The sequence below is a fragment of the Bufo bufo genome, chromosome 3 (assembly GCF_905171765.1).
Source record: "Bufo bufo chromosome 3, aBufBuf1.1, whole genome shotgun sequence".
Classification (NCBI taxonomy): domain Eukaryota; kingdom Metazoa; phylum Chordata; class Amphibia; order Anura; family Bufonidae; genus Bufo; species Bufo bufo.
In genome coordinates, this window is record NC_053391.1 from 574,467,227 (window position 1) to 574,490,623 (window position 23,397).

Genomic DNA, 23,397 nt, shown 5'->3' on the forward strand with positions numbered 1-23,397 from the left:
TGCGCTTGCGCTACTGGTCCCCTGCTCCCCGGTGCACGGTCTCCCACCTGTTGGGCCCTCTGGGCTTTAAGTCTTTGAATAGATGAAGATGAATGTATTGATTATCTGAGATAATTGTTTATATTGATGCTGTTAATGATTCTTCATAACAATCATGTTATCCAGACTTGGGGGATTTGATATAGGTTCTGTAGGATATATTCATTATACTAAATACGCATGTCTGGGCATGTGTAAATAATTTTGTCTGAGCTATTAATTGATTATGAATTGCGATGTGAGTTTTTAATTGATTATGAATTGATTAGTTATTAATTGACTATGAATTGTGATATGTGGGTTTTTTAATATATATATGTATTCTTTATCACAATTTATGTGGTGTTTTGTTTGGTCATCCTAGTGGTGTTATCTTGGGTAAGGTTGCCTATATTGTGTCTAGTGTATCCTAACAACCCTACTTTGCATATTTTCACTATATTTATTTATGTGTAATGAATATTATGTATGTGTTATTTTTGTCATGGTTGTCAATATAGTGTTGTAAGATGACTGTGTATATCGGCCTAATATGGCCCACTGTATATTAAATAAACTCTTTATTACATTGCATTTACATATAAACCTTCTTTCAAATTATGTAAGCATTTATGATTGATGAGGATATTATGCGCACTATTGCTCAGTACATTTGCCCCACTCAACCTGCGTTCCAACTAACCCCCCGTCCTGTGCGTTCCATGGGATGGAGCTGCGCGTTCTGTCGCCCGGATGTGACGCTGTTGCAGGTTCGTCTCCGGTCTGTGGAACGCACTGTGGCATCAGCTTCCGGCCGGGCGCCATTTTGCGCAGGCGCATCTGCTTTTCCATCACGCCGGCTTGTCCGGCACATGCTGTAGCGCCCAGACCGTGCACCGGGGAGCATTGAGGCGGTGCACCTCGATGTGCCCACCTGCCCGCCTCTCCTTTTAATTGCCTCAACAGGTTTGACCACAGATGTATTTTATTATATGTTAATCACTGTTAGTACATAAACTCTGAAGCACTATTGCAGACTTACATGGACCTCTGATGAAGCTAGTTGGAGACTAGCGATACGCGTGAGGAATTTTCTTTCCTGCTTGTCCTACTGAAGGGTTGTTCATTATCATCTCTCCTCCTGTGTTACCACTGTGCTACCGGATAAGTATATTATTTTGGTCCTATGGATGTATTCTGTTCATGTTAGCACCATATTACTCATGGTAACCTTGGATGATGTTTGTCCCATTTTCATCATTTTCTCCCTCCAGTGGGATTAGGTTGTATTTATCCATGGTTTTAAATTTTGCGTCTTCAATAAATTATCATTGATTCTTGGAGGTGCGGCTGTTATTGGTATTTCTTTCTCTCAGTTTAGTTCTATCCTCTGGATAGATCATCAGCATCTGATCGGTGGGGGTCCGACAACCGGGACCCCCGCCGATCAGCTGTTTGCGCTGGCAGTAGTGCCGTGGCCTTCTTGCTGTTTACCGCAGGCCCAGTGACATCACGACTAGTATCAACTGGCCTGGGCGGGGCTAAGCTCTGTTCACTTGAATGGAGCTTAGCTGCGCCCAGGCAAGTTAATACTAGTCGTGATGTCACTGGGCCTGCGGTAAACAGTGAGAAGGCCGCAGCACTACTGGAGCGTTGCTGCCTTCTCAAACAGCTGATCGGCGGGGGTCCCGGGTGTCGGACCCCCGCTGATCAGATGCTGATGATCTATCCAGAGGATAGTTTAAACAAACTGCAGAACCTCTTTAACTGTGGGAATGGACTAGCTTTGCAATGCATAGGTACAAAGTCCCATGGTCTCTCCATATAATCTGGCTGTGTATTAACCCTTTCCACATTGCAATAGCTGTGCAATTTATCGGATATATTAAATAAATATAAAATGCAGCTCAACAATATGAAACAGTATAGGAGCACACAACTGAATAAATCACAGGGCACGTTAACCCTTCAAAGTGCAAAAAGTAGAGAGTTGATGGCCTTGCATAGTAGCAATAGGGGTAAATGTCCACTAACATCGACACTCCAAGGTACAGTACCGTTGCTCAAGGGCATTATGCTTGTTCAGAAAAAGCCACTGCTTCTTCCAATACTGTGTGTGTGTGTGTGTATAAACATGGGAAGACATCTTTTCCAAATAATGGACAATTTTGGGACATTTTAAAAGCATAAATTCAATGGTGCAGTGTGTTTTTAAAGAGGCTGTTTATTAACACCATAAGCCATGTGTTTACTCATAACTATATATATATATATATATATATATAAGTACCCTACAACATTTCGAGAGACTATTTCTTTTTCTTATCATAACTATATATGTCAGTGTCAGTGTTAAAAAGCTTAATATTGGAGAAAGAGACAGAAAAAATAAAAAAGAGAAAGAAAAGAGAGGCTTCGTTTTTGGACACTTGTTCAGAACAAGCTACTGCTCCTTCTGATACTAGCATGACATGGACGGGCATTCTGTGAAACAAAGATTGACCTGGTTTATGGCTGAAAGAGGACATACATCTCTTTAAAATGTCTGCTTGTGCTATGACAAGGATGCATTGTATTGTCAGCATATTTAGACTTAAGATATGTACAAATTATTAATTATTTATAAAAATGTATTATTTATTAAGTAATTCCACCCAGAAATAGACAGCGCAGAATGCCTTATCTTCCTTTATTGCTGCTTTGTGCTGGGTCATTCAGTAACTGGTGAAAGACAGGTGGAGTCGAGCAAAATGAAAAACAAAATAATAATACTGTAGATACACACAAAGGTCCACATTTACTATGGAGACCGTGCCACTTTCTTGGCATTGTTTGTACTGACACAGAATTTTAGACACAGTATTATTCAGATACACAAAAGGATTTTTTCTCACATTTCTTGGTTTCAAACTAGAATGTTGGCTATCTTTTGACTACCTTCAGATACATTTATGAAACGGAAATCCACAATTCTGATGCATAAAGGACCCTTTACATGGGACGATGCAGCAGCAGATTGTCAGGAATGAAGAGTTCCTTTTCGACAATCGCCTGTATGCTAGTGGAGGAGACCACTGCATTTATATGCATCGATCTCCTCCACAGTATGGGAGGAGCGATCATTAACGCCATTGCTCGTTCCCATGCTGACTCATTGTTTGTTGGCAGCAGATGCTGTTTATACACCACAATCTGCTGTGGGCAAATGATAATTTTTGTGACCGCACAAATTATCTATTAGCCAATGAACAAGCATTTCACTCATTCATCAGGTAATCGGCGGTACATTTACACCACCGCATAATCGTTAATGAGCACTTTTATGAACGCTCGTTAGAGATTATCTGCAGAGTTCTTGGCCCTGTGAAAAGGGCCCTTTAAAGTTGTACAATATAGGCCAATTTAAAGTTGGTCTAAAATTTTTTGTGGCAGAATTTTGGTGCATTGGAAAATTGGGACAGAGTTTATCACAAAAGCAGAATAAAGCAGGTAAAAATTTTCAGGGCACGTGGACTTAGATAATCCAACAAATAGATGGTATAAACTAAACTAGACAATCTAAAGATGCACCAACTTTGTCATCCAGCATCAGCCACTTTGATAAATTTGGCACATTTTCAGACTGTCTACAAATTTGCCAGGATTAGTAAATGTGGGCCTGTGTGTGTGTGTGAAAAAGTAAATCTCTCTTAGGCCTCCTTTACACACATTTTTTCTGCCTTTTAAATGTGTTAATGTCGTTTTTGCAAGGGTTTTTGGTGGCGTTTTGCAAATCCCATGGAAAAGCTTATGGAGAAAAACACTACAAAACACATACGTAGTGCATGTATTTTGATTTAAAAAAAACACAAAAACACTGACTCGAAATGCTACAAAAGCAGTAATCAATAAATAAATGATAATCCACAAACATTGTTGTGGCAAACCCCCCAAAAACATAGGAGTTTTGTCACTATTGTGCTACCCCACATACAGTGTAAATAAGGCTCTGTTCACATTTGTGTCATGTCGTCTGTTTACTTACAGTGCTAGATCCTCCATTTTCTTGCCTTCAAGAGACTTCAAACAGAGCCACTGGAAATAGTATGAACTGAGTGTACATGTACGGATGGGCCATGTTCCATACACATTTGAGCGGCTCCATCTAGCAAATGTATGAATATATATTTTTTATTTTCTGTTGTATAGAAAAGTCGAGTTCCTTTGGCTTTTTAATGCATTTGAAAGGGAAAACCAATATACAAACTTTTTGACAAATGAAAGTCAAAAAGTATAAGAAATGGCCATTGGCATTGGCGTTCTTTTCTATAGTAGGTTAGAAGCTGTAAGGATAACATTTTATTTTACTACTGAGTAGGGCCGACTGTAGAGATAATAGAGAGATATTGAGATGATAGAGAAATAGAGATGATAGATAGATAGATAAATAGATAGATAGATAGATAGATAGATAGATAGACAGAGTTACATAACCATATTTCCGTTTCAGTAAGGGGACATTCACATGTCCGTAGGGCCTTCAATCGGTCAGTGATCTGCAAGATGCGGTGAAAGATAGGGCATGTCCTATCTTTTGCGGCATGGACCCAGAAGCACATGGAAGCCTTCCCTGGGCTTCTGGGTCCATGCCTCCACGTTGCAAACAATAGAACATGTCCTGTCTTTCACTACATTTTGCAGATCAGGGACCCATTGAAGTCCTACAGTTTGCCGTCCACAACATGGGCACGGTGGATGCAGCCTTAGGGCCAATTCAGATGGGCGTATGTTTTTTTGCGGTCCTCAAAAATGAGGATCCATTTATTTTTTGTGGTCAGTTCTGCATGTCCACAGAAAAACGGATTGCATTCCGCATTTTTACAGACCCAAAGACTGCAATAGGGCCACGTCCCAATTTTCACTGACAAATATAGGACATTTTTAATTTTTTTTGCAGAAGAAGAGATGCGGACAGCACACGGAGTGCTGCCTGCATCTATTGGGGCCCCATAGAAGTGGATGGGCCCGCATCTAATCCGAAAAGTTGCTGATCAGATGCAGAGAGCAACATTGAGCCGTCTGAATTTTCCCTTAGATTCATAAGCTTCAGTGACCAACAGAACTGCCAGTATATAAGTTTAAACATGAATTTCTGAATATAAAAATGTATTATATTCTGTTACATTCTGTTTGTACTGTAGGATGCAATTATATGTGAAATATAGTTCTCAAGCAGTTTTATGTCTTACTAGGCTATAAGCCTCAAGGTCTAACAATATTTGTGATAGGAGACACTGATTCTGTCCTTGTAGAATAGCAGTCATTCACTAAACCAGACTAAAAGGAACCAGTAAGGACAGGGGCATAGACAAATTAGCACAAAATTATGGTTTTGGTGAAGTACATGTTAAACTAAAATACATAAAAAAAGTTAAAAACATTGAAACTTCAACTGTGAAAACGTGACTTCCTTTACAAACAGAGGCATTCAGCCATCCATACTATACAGTATATTGAACCGCTATGTACATTTGAGGATCATTTGGTTGCGCTGGACTTATTGAGTTGTCCTACGTACCTCTTATAATTGCTGTAGCTAACAATTTGGAGATTGGAGGAGGCTATGAATTTGGAAGTTCTTGAAGTAGAAATAAACTGGTTAGAAGCTGTCAATGGCTAATGGAGAGACCATTGAGGTGGTAATAAGTAAGAAGTAGAGAAGTGTCTTATATAGCATGTCACCACTCTCAGTGCTGTATAAGTATCCAAGATAAAAGAGATGAGACCTGGTATACAGTGTCAGACTGGGGTGCCTAGGCCCCACCAGTAAACTTTATTTTGGGGGCCAACTGTACAGATACATTCATATATTACCTGCTCACACAGCATCAAACTGCTACCAGATGATTGAATATGGGGGTCCCTGCAGTGATTGAGAAGGTAGGTCCTGGGGAGAAGAGGACACTGGCAGCTTTCCTCTATACCTAGAAGTTGTCTCAGCTCTGATCGTGTCTATAATAATACACTGGGGAGTTTCTATAATAATCTATCATATTTTTTATATGAACATTGGCCGGTTGAGGTGCTGTACATTGGATATACGTACAGTACAGACCAAAAGTTTGGACACACCTTCTCATTCAAAGAGTTTTCTTTATTTTCATGACTATGAAGGCATCAAAACTATGAGTTAACACATGTGGAATTATATACATAACAAACAAGTGGGAAACATCTGAAAATATGTCATATTCTAGGTTCTTCAAAGTAGCCACCTTTTGCTTTGATTACTGCTTTGCACACTCTTGGCATTCTCTTGATGAGCTTCAAGAGGTAGTCCCCTGAAATGGTCTTCCAACAGTCTTGAAGGAGTTCCCAGAAATGCTTAGCACTTGTTGGCCCTTTTGCCTTCACTCTGCGGTCCAGCTCACCCCAAACCATCTCGATTGGGTTCAGGTCCGGTGACTGTGGAGGCCAGGTCATCTGGCGCAGCACCCCATCACTCTCCTTCATGGTCAAATAGCCCTTACTTTCAAAGTTTTCCCAATTTTTCGGCTGACTGACTGACCTTCATTTCTTAAAGTAATGATGGCCACTCGTTTTTCTTTACTTAGCTGCTTTTTTCTTGCCATAATACAAATTCTAACAGTCTATTCAGTAGGACTATCAGCTGTGTATCCACCTGACTTCTCCTCAATGCAAATGATGGTCCCAACCCCATTTATAAGGCAAGAAATCCCACTTATTAAACCTGACAGGGCACACCTGTGAAGTGAAGACCATTTCAGGGGACTACCTCTTGAAGCTCATCAAGAGAATGCCAAGAGTGTGAAAAGCAGTAATCAAAGCAAAAGGTGGCTACTTTGAAGAACCTAGAATATGACATATTTTCAGTTGTTTCACACTTGTTTGTTATGTATATAATTCCACATGTGTTAATTCATAGTTTTGATGCCTTCAGTGTGAATCTACAATTTTCATAGTCATGAAAATAAAGAAAACTCTTTGAATGAGAAGGTGTGTCCAAACTTTTGGTCTGTACTGTATGTAGTGCAGTAAGTCTACTGTGTTATGTGCTACTTGTGCAGGGGGTGGGAGACTATGGGCCCACCTTGCTCAGGGGCCCACCGGGAGATTCACCTGTACCACTGTGGGCCAGTCCGAGCCTGCTGGTATATGAGGGCAAAAGCCTTTCTTCAGAGAGATCTGGTATTATTTTTCATTCACAGTGTGCAAACCATCAGTAGTCTCATATATACAGTAACTAGCATGAAAACGGAATCCATCCCCAAATTATGCATAATTTAGCCCACTTTTCATTATAGTGGGTTTTCAAAAAATACAAGATTATGGTAGTAGACCGTGCCACTGGAGAAAACTCATCCAACAATCAATTTCATAGATCATTCCACCTGAATGACCAATTATTTATAGGTTTCAAACGCATAATTAAATTGGGATTGCTCTAAAGGTAATTTGTCAAAACCTTTCCAGATGTAATTACTTGAACGGTGGTATTTGGGGGTCTAACAGAACATGAAGGGGATGTATAAATGTATTGTGCATATGGCTGCATTCTACAATCATACACATGTATTTACTTTTGCACTATTGTAATAATCTTCCATTATGCTAGTCAGACAGTACTTTTATGAGCTGTGCAAGCCCGTTCGCATCTGTTTTTTTGCCCCAGATGAATCCGGATCCATTAATTTTTATGGGGCTGTGCACATGAGCGGTGATTTTCACGTATCACTTGTGCGTTGCGTGAAAATCGCAGCATGCTCTATTTTGTGAGTTTTTCACGCAACGCGGGCCCCTTAGAAGTGAATGGGGCTGCGTGAAAATCGCAAGCATCCGCAAGCAAGTGCAGATGCGGTGCAATTTTCACGCGCGGTTGCTAGGAGACGATCGGGATGGGGACCCGATCATTATTATTTTCCCTTATAACATGGTTATAAGGGGAAATAATAGCATTTTTAATACAGAATGCTTAGTAAAAGAGGACTGGAGGGGTTAAAAAAAAATAAAAAAATTTTTAACTCACCTCCATCCACTTGTTCACGCAGCCCGGCTTCTCTTCTTTCTTCTTCTTTGAGGAAAAGGACCTGTGGTGACGTCACTGCTCTCATCACATGGTCCGTCACATGATCCATCACCATGGTTATGGATCATGTGATGGACCATGTGATTAGCGCAGTGATGTCATCAAAGGTCCTTACCCAGGTCCTGAAGAAAGAAGAGAAGCCGGGCTGCGCGAACAAGTGGATTAAGGTGAGCTAAATTATTATTATTTTTTTTTAACCCCTCCAGCCCTATTTTACTAAGCATTCTGTATTAAGAATGCTATTATTTTCCCTTATAACCATGTTATAAGGGAAAATAATTACATCTACACAACCTTGAACCCAAACCTGTACTTCAGTGAAGAAGTTCGGGTCTGGGTACCACATTCAGTTTTTTATCACGCGCATGCAAAACGGATTGCACCCGTGCGATAAAAAATGAACAACGGAATGCAATCGCAGTCATAACTGACTGAAATTGCGTACCTACTCGTGCAGGTTTGCCGCAATGCACCCGGGACGCATCCTGAGCCAAAACGTGATACCCGTGTGAAAGAGACCTAAGAGAAAACACTGGCCTATGCACACTCCATTGGTCTCAGCCACCAGAGAGGCAAGCACAGCCACCACTGCTGGATTGCAGGGTGGTCATAACCCCTGGACACAGGCAGAGTTCAGGGAGAGCATAGGAGACGCTCTGCTGGTACAGGTGATCTAACATTTGGGGTGTGGAGTTCCAACAGGTGGAAACGTTGCATATCAGGCGATGTTGGGGAGGAAGAGTTTTGCCTTTGCAGCTCAAGTAGGACGTGTTTTGCATGGTAAGAGTGGCTGAAGGACATGCACAGTCTCCTGGACATTTTTAAAAGCTCTTGCAAGTCAGTGGAAGGCTTGAGGAACCGGGTGACATGAGATCGAAGATGGGCGCAATGCAGGGCACATGGGTCAGCCCTCCTTGATGCAGCGCAGACAAAATTCCTTCTTCTTCCAGTTATCAGTAACCATGGTTCCTATATCCAGATGGCGAGGAAACAGACAGTGTTCAATTTCTTTATTGATGACATCAAGCAGTTCCTACCCAGTGTGGCTTAGTTCACCAAGGCTAACCAGGTGAAGAACTGCTTGACAATGTCTAGTTTAGCATAGGTGATATGATGGAGGACTAGTGTGAACTTAGATGGAGGACTAACTGAACTTAGAGGGGAGAGTGAGGACAAGGAGGCAGAGGAGTACATTGGCGCAGAAATCTCAACATTACAACGTGGAGGAGACATTGCCATCACTTGGGCAAGTTGCCGGTGTGCTTGGGCTGGAAGCACATTTACCCAATGGACTGTGAACAACATATATTGTCCTTGACTATATGTCAGTGCTGTTGTGAACTCTACAACACACCGAGAGGCCCAAGGACTGGCCCACATTCTGCTCACTATACGTGTGCATGGCTCGTACAGCTTATTTGGAAAAGTATTTTTCGGCTTGGGACTCTCCACTTTGGGTGGGCACAAGCCATCAGTTCTCTGAAATGTGCAGAGTCAACTACATGGAAAGGGTGGGACTGTAGTACCAGCAACTTGACCAGGGGCATGTTCAACTTCTGCACTGTTGGATGAGTGCATGCATACTGTTGTCTTTTTGCAATCACCTCGGTGATCGATTGCTGTTGAAACAAGTAACGAAAAGGAGCATCAGGAGCAATAAACGACATTGAGGTCGATGGGATATGAACGACAGCTTCCTTCTGCTGACGTTAACAAGCCCTGGCTGCTTGAGAGGGGTGCAGGCCGGTGGAGATGCAGCAGTTGCTGCATCAGGTTGTAAGACTAAATGAGAGGCAAGGTTTTCCCATGCCACTTTATGGTGATGCTCCATGTGTTGACGCAGGGCCATCGTGACAACATTAGGACCCTGGCCGCACCTCACCTTCCGCCCACACATCCTGTATACTTGCAGTGACCAGGAACGGGGTACACTGACGCCAGTTATGCAGTGGGTCAGGATATGGTTAATAGTCTATAGTTTGTTCGTGACGCCAATTGCAGCGTGTGCAGGGTACTAACACAGGGCCCTTCCAAGATGTTATAACGCATGTCCCAGATTAGGAATGCCAGAGTGGTATATTGGCCTATAATGTCTCTATAGGTGGTGATAATGGTGTCAACGGTTTCTCCTACCTGGGTACGGCTGGACTCCTGGCTCACTCGCCTTAAATTGAGTCTAGTGATAGTAGGAGTAATAGAGGAATTTTGCAGCAGAAATTGATGTCAAGACCTTTAGGAGAAGTTCAAACCTTTCTTTACTGAGGATAACTTGAATCCAAACAGAATACAGCTTTGGTCTTTGGTCCCAGCAGGTTTTGGCAATGGTTGGCAGGAATGAATCTATAACTCTGGAGCTTGCAGGATAAGACGTCTGCTTAGTAGCTCTGTAACTGTGGCAGGAATCTGCGCTTCTCTTTATCTTCTGCCTTGTGGGGACTGACTGGCTGAGGAGGAATATGGCTTCTCCTAGGTCTCTGGACTTGACTCACAGAAATATTCTCAGTGGATGCTTTCTTCCTGGAACTGGAGGTTGTCTGCTTTCTTGTCATCCAACTGAGGCTGCAGGGCTCAGACTGGGAATATGATCAATGCCTCAGCTGAGAAAAGATCCTGGCTTTCCTCCCTATGCAGGGGGACTGCTGAACTCTATCACACAGCCTTCCCCAACAGGGGTGGCTGGCACACTGACCTAACTTCCTTCTCCTCCCATGCTGAAGGATGTGGGAACAGTGCACACCTCCACAGAGGGGAGCTAAGCTGGAATGAACCATTCCAGCCTAGATATACTAAACTGTAACTAGCTCCTTACCAATCCATTGCTGCCACCTGCTGGTGAACATGGAAAATTACTAAGAAATTTACATTTAACATAGTTTTAAATGCACAGTTGTGAAGACATGAGCAAAATCATATCAGATGACAAGGTAAAGGCTCTTAGGAGATAGTAGCAGGGTAGAGGCGTGTAGTAACACAACTCTCGGGTGTTACATTCTGCCACGTTAATGTCCCTCACTGACTTGGTGAAAAATTCCCACACTGCTGAGTATGGCATTTTCCTTCCACCACTGTGTGATACCTGCGGGATGAGGTTTTTATAGGGCTGTGGGATGGCTACCTGTGGATTGGCTGGCTGCACGGCATTATGGGTGATCTCACGTTCACAGGCTTCTTATTTTCACTTTGTAACACGTGCAGCCACCATTTTAGAAAAAAAAAAACTGATTCGTTACCACGAAGCGCAAGGAAATTCGGCTTTGTTGCGAATCAAAGTTTTCCTAAACTTCAGACCAAATTCCGCTTCGAGTACTTCGCTTCGCTCTTATGTTTTTCTCCCCTATAAAAGATCCGGGGAAAATTTTGTAATTTATTTACACCACATGACTTTTGTCACATAAAAAAGTTACAAATTATAGTGCATACCATATTTGTGGCATTATCTGCACTTCTACCCACTTTTTGAAAGCATGAAAAAAAGGGATGGGGCTGATCCATCAATTTAATATAATTTACACCAGACACTGGCATAAATTATAGTTCGATTCCGCAGTAGCTCATAGCCAGCATAGACTTGAATTTCTGGCACAAGGACTGGTGCATCTTACTCCAGTGGTCTTTGTACTATGACTGGCCACAGAAACACCAGTCTCAGTAAATCTGCCCCATAGACTGTAAGTCCATTTTAATAAAATATGAAATATTTTTGTGAGATTTGATAGTAATGTAATAATAATAACATAACTAAATCCTTAGATGTCAGCCCCCTGATAATTTAAGAATCTTGTAACCTACAGAATCATTTCTTTGCTTTTTACTAATGAGTTTGCTGTCAAATAAAAATGGTTGATAGCAAAGAGAAGTGAAGGCTGGATGTACAGTAATATAACCACAGTATTGTCATTCAGGAAGTTTTCATAGACACCGCAATGCAAGTATATTAAACATATTCCAGAAATGACCTACTTACACCACACTGCGGTTCTTATGGTTTTCTGCTGGAAGAAAATATCATGACCATCATCTATCAAATCTAAATTTATAGGCTCAGACATGTCTCATAATATATGTCAGGGAAAAAGCCAATATTGTGCCGTTCTTGGCTCCTTTGAACAATTTTGTATGGTGTACCTTTCCTGACGCAGTCACAAGGGAATAAGTAGGCTGAAGTCTCAGGAGACAGAGCTGAATGGAAGTTAATAGGGTTGTCTTGTAGCATTAAGATGTTGATGACGGGGCTGTTAGGCTGTCAAGATTAAGCAGCGGGAAATCCTAAAGGGACAATTAACAACAAAAGAAACACTAATGATTACACAGCTCACTTCTGTTACTCAACACAATTTCTTTTGTATTTAGATGCAGAATATGACTTGATTGTTGTTGTTGCTGCTCGTGCTCCCCTGGATGCAAAGAACTTCCAATTTTCTAACTATTTTACAAGCTAAGCAATTTATTTGCATTCACCAAAAATACATATTTATAGAAACACAGGGGGAAATTTTTCAGTGCTTTAATGCCTCTTTGAATGTCATATTGGCACCACAATTTGTAAAGTTTTGAGCTTCAAAGCGCTGTGGCTTATAGGGAGTGGGTGGAGAATCAGCGGCCCTCCAGATCTACAATAATTTACGCCAGAAATTGACATCAGCTATAGCTCATATCAAGGTATCCAGTCATTAGCTGGGGTAGGTTTGAGTTTTTGGCGCACAGAGGAACAGAGATTTGATTTATTAAAGGGGTTTTCTGGGAATTATTTAAAAAGGTCATCACAAGCAACCTGTCTTAAAATGTGAGCAGGACTAGTTGCCTCCACTTGCAGAACTGTCTAGGGAGTGAGGGGACAGGGGCTCACTACATTCTGGCACTTGTTACACATTGGTAAGCGTTCCTGTAAGACTGCTCAGCCATGGTGGCATATCATACGCAGGATCGCATCATTACCATCTATTGTAGAACAGTGTGTAGTGAGAACCCCCCCCCCCCCCCATGCAGCTCTGCTAGTCTCGCTCATATTCTAGGACAGCATTCTTGTGGCCATTTTAAATCATTCCCAGAGTACCCCCTTGAAGGGCATCTGCTTCTTAATAAATTAGGTGCATATAACTACAGTGCACAAGACTGGCATATGAGACGCCAGTCTTGATATATTTCCCCCATAGGCTTGTGCTATGGTAACCCGTATTTTATAGTTACACTGGAAGCAATGTCTTACTCGGCTTCTGATGGGCACCCCTTATCTATACAGAATTTACTGCAATTTACATCATAAACTTGGTCAGTCAGGTCTAATAGGTTCTTTGTGAATGAACCCATAATATTCTTAGTGGCAGACAATTGGTGAGGTTGACTTCTGCTGGACCTTTGGGACCCTGTTCTACTTGGGTTCCATTAGAAAACCCACCTAACGTGGTTTCCATAGTGGCGTAATCTAATCCTGAGTGGAGGACATTTTCCATTAGCTCCATTATCGTGTGAACACCATACCCGCACACCTGTTTTACTGTTTCTTCCATAATGGTAAATTACACTGCTCTTCTCTTTTCTGTGACTTTATTACACTCTTATCCCTGGTAACAGTGTGGTACATGGGAATAGGTGGGTCTGGAGTTCATGGGCAGAGACAGTGACTTCCCCTATGCACCACCCCTAAGATAGCCAGTTGTCAGGAATCATCCTGCTATCTGTCTGTTTAGTTCAGATTGTCTTGCCCTCAAGTTTTCCCTCAGTTAAGATGGTGGATTGGGTCTCAGCTGGTGCCATCTTACTTCCTGTTTCACATTTAAACCTCTCAAGCCTGTTATTCATTGCTTGAGTATTGTGTTTGAGCTCCTGCTTGTGCAGTCCTCTCGCTTGGAACTTGCTCTCTGGTTTGTTCCTCCTCCTTGCGGTTTACCCTGCTACCTCCTGTTGCCAACCCAGATTGCCTGACTACTTTCCTGTGCCGCCTGCCCTGACCCATTGCTTGTCTGACCTCGGCTCTGATTCATCCTTCAATCCTGCATCGTTGCTACTGGTAACGGCTCCACCTGCCTGGCTCTGCTTTATCCTTCAGTCCTGCAACCTCCTGTTCAAGACTCCAGTGCTTCCTGTGTTCAGGCCTTGTCCCTGCTATTGGATTCCAGCAGTATTCCACTAGTATCGTGACACCAGTTTATACACTCCACAGCCTGTACCTTAATGAAATGACGTGGCTTATTCTGCTCCCACCCTTTAGACTGCAGCCTCCTTGACATAGCTAATGGCCTGCTGCTGCAGAGTGTCTATATTTTTCTCCATTTGGCGCAGACACCGCTCATTGGCCTAGTAATCTGCATCCCCCAGCATGAGGAGAATACAGGTCACTAACATGGCTGCCTGCCCTGCTCTACTCATTAACTCTCTAAGGGTGCGGTCTAGTTTTATCAACTCAGCCTTGCCCCTATGCTAGAGCAATCTAGGCTGGTATTTCTGATATACACTGTAGTACACTGGGCTATGAGGGAACCACTCCATATGTACAATATTACACCATGAACAGTAATAATAAGCCACCCAAAAATAGCGTCAGATGTATTGAGATTATTTTGCCCCAGAATATTGTATCTGTGCCATATTTAGTTTGCCATATGACACAGTCAGGGGCGGACACAGACAGCAGAGGGCCCCTGTGCAAAGAATGTGCCTGGGCCCCCCCCCCCCTTCCCCAAGCCAAATTCTCATCCTAACCTATTCGGTCCTAACGTTACATACAGAAATACAAAACATACAGGATAAGGCTACTTTTACAGGGGCCTCCCTCACACACTAGGCCCCTGTGCAGTCGGTTCTGCAAAGGCAATTTGTCAGCCCCTGGACACATATGAGGACATTTTTCAGTGTCTTTAGTGGCAAAAAAATGTTGTAGAATTTGCAACTTTTAATGGTTCTTACAACTTTTTAAAAGTGCCTAAGAACGTGGCAGGATTTAGCACGAGGGGCGAGGCTTTTTAGAACTTACGCAAAAAAGCCTAGTTAGTTATAGGCTTAAAGCCTGGATCAGCCAATCAATGCGGCAGCAGTCAGAGAAATGCCTGTGCAGAATGAGCAGAACGTCATTCTGTGTTGAGCTGTTAATGAGGGTGGATGGGTATATGCAGTATCTGACAGAAAACTTGTCAGACACTGGAAAATCTTACAAGCAAACATCTTTTCTAGTGTAACAAGTATACAAGCAAACAACTCTTCTCGTGTTACAGGGACAGTGTAGGGAAAGAACAGAAAGAAATAATTGTGTAAAGTACTAGGTATTTGTTCAGGGAAAGCAGTTTAAGGAAGTGAGGGGCTGGGGCACAGTGCTTAATAATATAGCTGCTGCAGAACTTTAATGTTGCTGTTCTGCGCTACAGAACCAGCCACCTACAAGACAAAAAAATATTATTTTTTCTCATTTAAAAATAGAGACAGCTGTTTTTTTTTCCCCAAAACCTCAAGTTTCTACATATTATTGCCAGCACAGCACATCAATAGCATTCTGCTGCTGAGCAATTGCACATTCTTTTTACTATAAAAAGTTAGGGGGTCAGAATATGGAGATAAAAAGAAAATGACCATATTTTTTGCTTTAAAAGACCCACTTTTCCCCCATAAATGGCAATGGGTCTTATAAATTCATTACTAATGCTTGCTTCTATTATGGAAGTACACATTAGTATGCTGCAGGCGTAGGGAGCGGTGACTGTAGCACTGCAAACTGGCTGTACTCACCGCTCGCTGGTCTTCTTCTAAATATACGCTGTGTTGTCTCCTGACTGTGTATAGCGTCAGGACTTGTAGGCATGCATTATGACCTGACAGTGTGCTACGTCAGGTCACAGTGCAGTGTGGCATTGGCAGAAGGCCAGGGAGCAGTAAGGACAGGAACAGGGCACTGTCTGGAGCAGGAGAGGTGTTGTTTTATTTATTTTAGTGTCTGATCTAAGTTCTGACTCTAATGAAGATTAAGGGTCTGATCTGAGGTCTGATAAAGATTAATGGGTCTGATTGGGAGGTCTGATCTGCGGTCTAATAGATCTGATTTGGTGGTCTGACGAAGATTGGGGGTTTGATTTTGGTTTCTGATGAAGACGGGGGGGGGGGTTGAACTGAGGTCTGGTGAAGATTGGGGATCTGATGAAGATTGTGGGTCTGAGGTCTGATGAAAAATATTTATTTCTTATTTTCCTCCACCTAATCAGCTGTGTCTTATAAATCAAAGAATACTGTAATACTGTTTTTTCCAAAGTTTATATTTTTTGCAGTATTAACCACTTAAGGACCACAGGTTTATACCCCCCTAGCGACCAGGCCCTTTTTTACAAACCGGCACTTCACAACTTTGACGGTTTATTGCTCGGTCATGCAACTTGGCACCCAAATGAATTTTACCTCCTTTTCTTCTCACAAATACAGCTTTCTTTTGGTGGTATTTGATTGCTGCTGAGATTTTTTGTTTTTCTGATATTAATCAAAATAGACCGCAATTTTCTCAAAAAAAGTGTATTTTTAACTTTCTCTGGTTAAATTGTTTAAATATAATTACATTTCTATACAAGTTTGTGTCAGAATTTATTGTGCTACATGTCTTTGATAAAAAAAATCCAATAAGTGTATATTTATTGGTTTGCGCAAAAGTTATAGCGTTTACAAACTATGGTACAAAGATATGAATTTCCGCATTTTGAAGCAGCTCTGACTTTCTGAGCACCTGTCATGTTTCTTGAGGTGCTAGAATGCCAGGATAGTATAAATACCCCCCAAATGACCCCATTTTAGAAAGAAGACACCCCAAAGTATTCGCGGAGGGGCATGGTGAGTTTATGTATGATTTAATTTTTTCACAAGTTAGCGGAAAATGACACTTTCTGAGGAAAAATAATAATAATAAAGTTTCCATTTCTGCTAACTTCTGGCAAAAAAAATAAAAATCTCCCACGGACTCACTATGCCCCTCAGTGAATACCTTGGGGTGTTTACATTCCGAAGTGGGGTCATTTGTGGGGTGTGTTTACTGTTCTGGCATTTTGGGTGGGGCTAAATTGTGAGCAACCCTGTAAAGCCTAAAGGTACTAGTTGGACTTTCGGGCTCTTTACGCACCTAGGCTGCAAAAAAGAGTCACACATGTGGTATAGCCATACTCAGAAGAAGTAGGGCAATGTGTTTTGGAGTGTATTTTTACATATACCCATGCTGGGTGAGAGAAATATCTCTGTAAATTGACAACTTTGTATAAAAAAATGTAAAAAGTTGTCATTTACAGAGATATTTCTCACACACAGTATGGGTATATGTAAAAAATACACCCCAAAACACATTGCCCTACTTCTTCTGAGTACGGCAATACCACATGTGTGACACTTTTTTGCAGCCTCGGTGCACAAAGGGGCCCAAATTCCAATGAGTACATTTAGGATTTCACAGGGCATTTTTTACGCATTTGGATTCCAAACTACTTCTCACACTTTAGGACCCCTAAAATGCCAGGGCAGTATAAATACCCCACAAGTGACCCCATTTTAGAAAGAAGACACCCGAAAGTATTCGCGGAGGGGCATGGTGAGTTTATGTATGAGTTAATTTTTTCACAAGTTAGCGGAAAATGACACTTTCTGAGGAAAAAAAATAATAATAAAGTTTCCATTTCTGCTAACTTCTGGCAAAAAAAAATTTAAATCTCCCATGGACTCACTGTGCCCCTCAGTGAATACCTTGGGGTGTCTACATTCCGAAATGGGGTCATTTGTGGGGTGTGTTTACTGTTCTGGCATTTTGGGTGGGGCTAAATTGTGAGCAACCCTGTAAAGCCTAAAGGTACTCGTTGGACTTTCGGCCTCTTTACGCACCTAGGCTGCAAAAAAGAGTCACACATGTGGTATAGCCATACTCAGAAGAAGTAGGGCAATGTGTTTTGGGGTGTATTTTTACATATACCCATGCTGGGTGAGAGAAATATCTCTGTAAATTGACAACTTTGTATAAAAAAAATGTAAAAAGTTGTCATTTACAGAGATATTTCTCACACACAGTATGGGTATATGTAAAAAATACACCCCAAAACACATTGCCCTACTTCTTCTGAGTACGGCGATACCACATGTGTGACACTTTTTTGCAGCCTCGGTGCACAAAGGGGCCCAAATTCCAATGAGTACATTTAGGATTTCACAGGGCATTTTTTACGCATTTGGATTCCAAACTACTTCTCACGCTTTAGGACCCCTAAAATGCCAGGGCAGTATAAACACCCCACAAGTGACCCCATTTTGGAAAGAAGACACCCCAAGGTATTCCGTGAGGGGCATGGCGAGTTCATAGAATATTTTTTTTTTTTCGCACAAGTTAGCGGAAAATGATTTTTTTTTTTTTTTTTCTTACAAAGTCTCATATTCCACTAACTTGTGACAAAGCTGAATATTTTTGGAAGTAGTTTTTAGTTTGTTTTTAGTTTTAGCTATTTTAGGGGGATATCTGTGTGTGCAGGTGACTATTACTGTGCATAATTATTAGGCAACTTAACAAAAAACAAATATATACCCCTTTCAATTATTTATTTTTACCAGTGAAACCAATATAACATCTCAACATTCACAAATATACATTTCTGACATTCAAAAACAAAACAAAAACAAATCAGTGACCAATATAGCCACCTTTCTTTGCAAGGACACTCAAAAGCCTGCCATCCATGGATTCTGTCAGTGTTTTGATCTGTTCACCATCAACATTGCGTGCAGCAGCAACCACAGCCTCCCAGACACTGTTCAGAGAGGTGTACTGTTTTCCCTCCTTGTAAATCTCACATTTGATGATGGACCACAGGTTCTCAATGGGGTTCAGATCAGGTGAACAAGGAGGCCATGTCATTAGATTTTCTTCTTTTATACCCTTTCTTGCCAGCCACGCTGTGGAGTACTTGGACGCGTGTGATGGAGCATTGTCCTGCATGAAAATCATGTTTTTCTTGAAGGATGCAGACTTCTTCCTGTACCACTGCTTGAAGAAGGTGTCTTCCAGAAACTGGCAGTAGGACTGGGAGTTGAGCTTGACTCCATCCTCAACCCGAAAAGGCCCCACAAGCTCATCTTTGATGATACCAGCCCAAACCAGTACTCCACCTCCACCTTGCTGGCGTCTGAGTCGGACTGGAGCTCTCTGCCCTTTACCAATCCAGCCACGGGCCCATCCATCTGGCCCATCAAGACTCACTCTCATTTCATCAGTCCATAAAACCTTAGAAAAATCAGTCTTGAGATATTTCTTGGCCCAGTCTTGACGTTTCAGCTTGTATGTCTTGTTCAGTGGTGGTCGTCTTTCAGCCTTTCTTACCTTGGCCATGTCTCTGAGTATTGCACACCTTGTGCTTTTGGGCACTCCAGTGATGTTGCAGCTCTGAAATATGGCCAAACTGGTGGCAAGTGGCATCTTGGCAGCTGCACGCTTGACTTTTCTCAGTTCATGGGCAGTTATTTTGCGCCTTGGTTTTTCCACACGCTTCTTGCGACCCTGTTGACTATTTTGAATGAAACGCTTGATTGTTCGATGATCACGCTTCAGAAGCTTTGCAATTTTAAGAGTGCTGCATCCCTCTGCAAGATATCTCACTATTTTTGACTTTTCTGAGCCTGTCAAGTCCTTCTTTTGACCCATTTTGCCAAAGGAAAGGAAGTTGCCTAATTATTATGCACACCTAATATAGGGTGTTGATGTCATTAGACCACACCCCTTCTCATTACAGAGATGCACATCACCTAATATGCTTAATTGGTAGTAGGCTTTCGAGCCTATACAGCTTGGAGTAAGACAACATGCATAAAGAGGATGATGTGGTCAAAATACTCATTTGCCTAATAATTCTGCACTCCCTGTATACTGTTTGGCATAGCGGTTGGTTTCTGCCACAACTAAGTCATAGAGATCCGCGGTGAAGAACAGCTCAAAAAACTCGAGGGCTGATCCTAAATTAGCTGTCTCCACGCGAACTCCAGACTGGGCGGTGAAAGGGGGCAATACGGGTGCGGCGGAAGCAGGGGAGTGCCAATTTGGGTTTGCCAGCACCTCTGGGAGACTAAGGGCTCTATGGGCCTGTGAACGTGGTGGCTGCGACAGGGGAGTTACTGCACGTGCCACTGTACCAGTTTGAACTGCCCTTCTGGTGCTTGCCACTTCACCAGGTAATACGGCAGTGCTGGTAGAAGGTCCAGGATGTGCTGCGCTGCTGGTGTATGCCGCACCATAAAAAAGATCAGCGATAGCACCACTCTGCTGCAAATGAGGCTCATCACGCGGGGTATGCAGAACACTGACATGGGATCGGGTATGCCTGACCATAGCAGGGACCTCAACCTCGTCATCTTCACTAGCAGTTAGAGTGCCACTGCTGTCTACAGGGCGTCCCCATCGCTTTCATCCATCAGGGCCAGAATCCTGTAGGCCTCTTCAGCGGAATACCCCTTTGACATTTTGGGCTAACTAAATTTAGGGGGTATTCCTCTGAGAGCACACCTGCCTAGTAAAAAGGAGTGCTTGCGAAGTAAAGCTGCGATCGCTAATAAAGATCCAGAAAGTTCAAAAGTGATCTTTATAGCGCCGCAGTGATTTTACAGTGTTTTTGCAGTGATCAGAAGAAAAAAAAATTCTGTCACTGCGGTGGGGCGGACTGAACGCAAGTGTGCGCACAAGATCAGGCCTGATCGGGCGAACACTGCATTTTTTGTAGAGCCTAAGGTGACCCTAATGTACTGATATAGATCTGATTGCGATCAGTCTTGATCACTTACAGATACTATATAGTACTAGTGCTGATTAGCGACAGCGATGACGCTAATCAGTGACTGCGGTGCGGTGGGCTGGGCGCTAACTACCTAACAAGTAGCTAACTAACTGGCGGTGATAAGGGACCCTTACAGGGGGGTGATCAATGACAGGGGGGTGACAGGGGGGTGATCAGGGAGTCTAATATGGGGGGATCAGGGGTTAATAAGTGACAGGGGGGGGTGTAATGTGTGTGTGTGTGTGGTGATTGGTGCTACTTACAGAGCTGTCTGTGTCCTCTGGTGGTCGATCCAAGCAAAAGGGACCACCAAAAGAGCAGGTAGCAGGTATATCAGACGCTATTTACAAAATAGCGTCTGACATACCCATTTCATTGGTTATTTTAAAAATCTACAGCCTGCCAGCCAATGATCGCTGCTGGCAGGCTGTAGTTGAACTTGTGAACTGCGCGATCCTGTGAACGCGCGCTCCTGTGAGCACGCGTTCACAGGAAATCTCGGGTCTCAAGAGATGACGCCAATAGGCGTCGCTGAGCCTTGAGAGCGCTGTCGCCCAGACGCCTATTGGCGTTACGTGTGCGACAAGCGGTTAAAAGACAAGAAAAACTATATAAATGTAGTATAGTTAGGATTATATTGATTCAAAGAATAATCGCAGACATTTTACTGCCTGGTCTTTTTCTAGTCAGGAGCGCTGTATCAGAAGCTGCCAGGTCCGCCACACATGAAGCCCTGCCCCTCACAGACATCTCTCTCACCAGGAGCAGCTCCAGACTACATTGTGGTTACAGGACCTGTGGTGATGTCATAGTCATGTGATCAGCCATGTGTGTGGGAGGAGTTAGGGGAACACGGGCTCCTGTAGGACTGTGCTGGTGGAGAATGCAGAGGTACTTTATGTATGGAAGGTGTGTATAAAGCAGGGCTATGTCAGTGTAACCAGTCTATTGTACACTTTTCTGTGTGTAATGTGCACACAGTACTTCTATCTGTGTAATTGACATGTAGCAGAGCTGTGTGTGCAATGTGTATACAGTAAACTATCTGTGTAATGGACATGTGGTAGAGTTGTGTATGTAATATGTATATAGTAGTGTCAGGTGGGAGCTGTGTAAGGCAGCGTCAGGTGGGCGCTGTGTATGGCAGCCTCAGGTGGGCGCTGTGTATGGCAGCCTCAGGTGGGCGCTGTGTATGGCACCATCTGGTGGGCGCTGTGTATGGCAGCGTCAGGTGGACGCTGTGTATGGCAGCGTCAGGTGGGAGCTGTGTATGGCAGCATCAGGTGGGCGCTGTGTATGGCAGCATCAGGTGGGTGCTGTGTATGGCAGCGTCAGGTGGGCACTGTGTATGGCAGCGTCAGGTGGGCGCTGTGTATGACAGCGTCAGGTGGGCCCTGTGTATGGCAGCGTCAGGGGTAGGCACCGTGTAAGGCGGCGTCAGGTGAGTGCTGTGTTTGGCAGCGTCAGGTGGGCGCTGTGTATGGCAGTGTCAGGTGGGAGCAGTGTATGGCAGCGTCAGGTGGGCACAGTGTATGGCAGCGTCAGGTGGGCGCTGTGTATGGCAGTGTCAGGTGGGCGCTGTGTATGGTGTCAAGTGGGAGCTGTGTAAGGCAGCGTCAGGTGGGCGCTGTGTATGGCAGCCTCAGGTGGGCGCTGTGTATGGCACCATCTGGTGGGCGCTGTGTATGGCAGCGTCAGGTGGGCGCTGTGTATGGCAGCGTCAGGTGGGCGCCGTGTATGGCAGCAGTGGTCTTATGTTTAGTGTATGACGTTGGATAAATGTAAAATTGTCTACATTTATTTCTACATGGGAGACTAGCAATGGTTTCCCTGCAGAAATATCAGCCTCATAGCCTTATATTGGCCCATGCATTATATATATGAATTACCGCAAAATTAGTACTCCTCCTTGGCTAAAAATACTCCTTAAAATTGTTAAGAGGAGTATTTTTACTCTTCTGGAAAAAATGGAGTGAGACCTCTGTTCTTACTCCTCTCCAAAATTCTCCCGAATCGAATCACCCAAAATTCCGATCCACAGCGAATTTTTACAAAACTTGGGTCGAATCCTATTAATTTAGAATAGATTCGCTCATTTCTAGTTAGTGCTATGCAGCATACAATAATAATATATTAGGGGTCATTTGTTAAGACCAGTGTTTTAGACATCGGTCTTAATAGACCCCTGTGCTGGAGGTGGATCTACCGAAGTTATGTAGAGACGCCGGTCTCTACATAACTTCGGCATATCCAGCACCGGTCTAAATGTAAGCCAGCCTACTTGCTGTGTTACATTTAGACAATTTATTATGCCTTAAACAGGCATAGAAAATGATGAATGAGATGGGCCTGCCGGCCTGTCCCCTTCCCCGACACGTCCATTTTTTTGAGACCTGGCGTGAGAAAAGTCGCAGATTGCGGCTCAAATAACCTTTGTGCTGCAATTTGCGCCAGAAATACACCTAATATAGGTGTATTTCTGATCGTAAATTACCTCCATTGTTCTAAATTATTGTATGAAATATAAAATATATA